Source organism: Pyxicephalus adspersus, chromosome 10 (assembly GCF_032062135.1).
Source record: "Pyxicephalus adspersus chromosome 10, UCB_Pads_2.0, whole genome shotgun sequence".
NCBI lineage: Eukaryota > Metazoa > Chordata > Amphibia > Anura > Pyxicephalidae > Pyxicephalus > Pyxicephalus adspersus.
In genome coordinates this window covers 41256841-41259566 of record NC_092867.1, presented here as the reverse complement: position 1 = coordinate 41259566, position 2726 = coordinate 41256841, and positions in this window count along the sequence as shown.

Here is a 2726-nt window from a genome sequence, read left to right as displayed (position 1 = left end):
TTTGAAGAAGTAGACTGGTTCCATGAGGATAGAGCATTGAAATAAATGTAATTAATTACTATTTGTAATGTATTTTAAATGTTTTTAACAATTGTAAAGTCATTCGATAAATTAAAGATTTATGTTAAAAAATTGATTTTATGCCAATCATTCTTAAACTTGTTTGCCTTTAAAGTCCCAGTTCCTTGTAGCTACCAAAAATTTTACAAATTTATTATGGGATGTGGCATATTTTGGAAGTGTTGTGCTGGAGACTGGAGCTTCATAATGCTGTAAATATGTGGTACTTAATGTTACATAATGCAGAATATTCCAATATCAGTCTGTGCTGAATGTCACCTAGGGTGGATCCCTGCATAATATATCCTGTGTTGTTCATTATATATCCAAGATCTTTGTGCTATATAAGTCAGGGATCCTTAAACTTTTGTAACAGAGGGTTAGTTCACTGGCCACTAGATGATCAGCTGGTGTCTAGTTATTGCAGACCATAGTAAATGGCAAGCAGCTGTGGGCTTCATCTTGTGAACCCAGCAGTAAGCTGGGCTGTGTGTTGCTTACGGCAGATTACTGCACCCACAGTGCTTTTGTGTACAATAAATACTCCAGATTTCTGCACCTTGCATATGGGGCTTTACATTTATTATTGTAGATATGTTGCACTCTGTTTGCAATGCTTTACTGTACATAAATAGTGTAAATGCATGAAAAGAAGAGACAAAAGTTGCATTGCTAGATATAATTTATTTTCAGTAAGACTTTACCTAGTAATATGATTTTTAGCTGTGTAATAATTTATTAATCATTACAGTGTTTGGTAAAAGAAGATGCTGGTAGAACTAAACTTTGTCAGCAGAATAGTCATTACTTCTTGCATCCTGCATTGCCCTTGACTTGGCGGGGTAGAGGTGCAGCTGGCTGGGGTGTCACAACCTGTGGGGCAGCTGGCTGGGGTGTCACAACCTGTGGGGCAGCTGGCTGGGGTGTCACACTCTGAGGTGAATCTGGCTGGGGTGTCACAAAATATGGTTCAGCTGGTTGGATTGTCACGCTCTGAGGTGCAGCTGGCTGGGGTGTCACCACCAGTGGAGGTGTTGGTTGAGGAACAGCTGGCTGGGGTGGCACACATGGTACAAAAGTAGGTTGTGGTGTCACTTGTACTGATCCTGTAATGAAAAGAAACATTTGTGAGAAAAATCATTTACAAATCTGTAGATAAATGAAAAGAGTTAGAATCCCTTTTATGTGACCATGTCAATAGATCAAATAAATAAATTCTTAAGTCTCTTGCAATAGATGAAAAGGCATACTCCAGCAGGCAATGTGTTGAAATTTTGTTTTTTTTCCAGTGCTTAACATAACTTTAATCTTCACACTTTTAGGTGTGTTGGATTGTGTGTCGACTGCTGGCTGTTATGGATCCTTACTTTGACAACTAACAAAGCAAAACAGCTGGGGGTGTTACCCCCAAGTGTCCATTGACAAATTATATAACAATATGCCTCAGGAGAAGTCCAATGAGATCATCTAGCAGTCCTGAGTAGGAGAAGTAAGACAATATTCGTGGACCTAATGTGTTTTAGGGGCCAAGACAAAATGCAGGTCAGGACTGTCTGGGGACAGACCCCATACCAGTAATGCAACAAGGTCATGGGTGACAGGCAGGTAAGAGGAAAGCGGGAGATAAGTAGGGTTAAAACTCCTTGGCGATGCCTGCCATCTGTGTCCCCTGGCCATGGGATGCGGATGCTGGCCGTGCGGCGTGCACTGGGGGGTGGGACCATAGGGAAATTTAAAATAAGCATTTTTAAATGTCGAATGTACCACTTTTGACATCTGAAAATACTAAAATAATCATACTGGTAGGGAAGGTAATTGCAGTGGTGGGTTTACAGTACTGCTGCACAGAACAGCACAAAAATGTCCACACTGTTCTGACAACTTTGCATGGAGGAGAGCGGGGTCAGGTCTCAAAAGGATGAAATGGGATTTGTACTGTACATCATGCAGGGTGACAGGAAAGCTTAAGTGTATGTAAGAGTCACAAACACATGACAAAATTAATGTGACAGCTTTAACACACACATTACCCCAAGATATTATATGAGATTGCACATGGCTATTCCCTTCACTTTGAATGGCACCTCCAATCATTAACGCCACAGAGTTCTGACTAGATAGAGATTTTTTACGGCTGCATTAGTGTTGTTTAATTGTACCCCATCGCCTCTCAGTGACAGAATGTCTTAGATTTTGTAAATCGCCCAGGAGAGAGTATAAATCACAATAATTCAGTCATAATAAAAGCTTCCTGGACAAAAGCACCAGCTGATACCTGTTACCTCAGGAGGGGTAATTTCTATGTATATGTGCTATACTGAAAAGTCAAAAATTACTTGGCCTACTTCATTAAGGGCTTCCAGAACATTTGCTGAAATATTTGCAAACACTTGTGCCCATTTGCTTTAAAAAAATGTTTAATTGGCTAAAGTGTAATAAAACTAAGCCCTCATACCAGACCAGACTTAGAACTTGTGGCTGTGGTTTGATTAATGGAGTCTGGTGCACCTGAGGTAAGTCATGTGACAAAGACTGGCTCAGTCCTGCTGTAGAAAGAACTGGAAGATTACAGTTCTGTGTACTGATGGCCTGTGGAGTGTTCTGCTGGAAGAGACAGCTGGGAGAGGACTGTGGGGTGTTCTGCTGGAAGAGACAGCTGGGAGAGG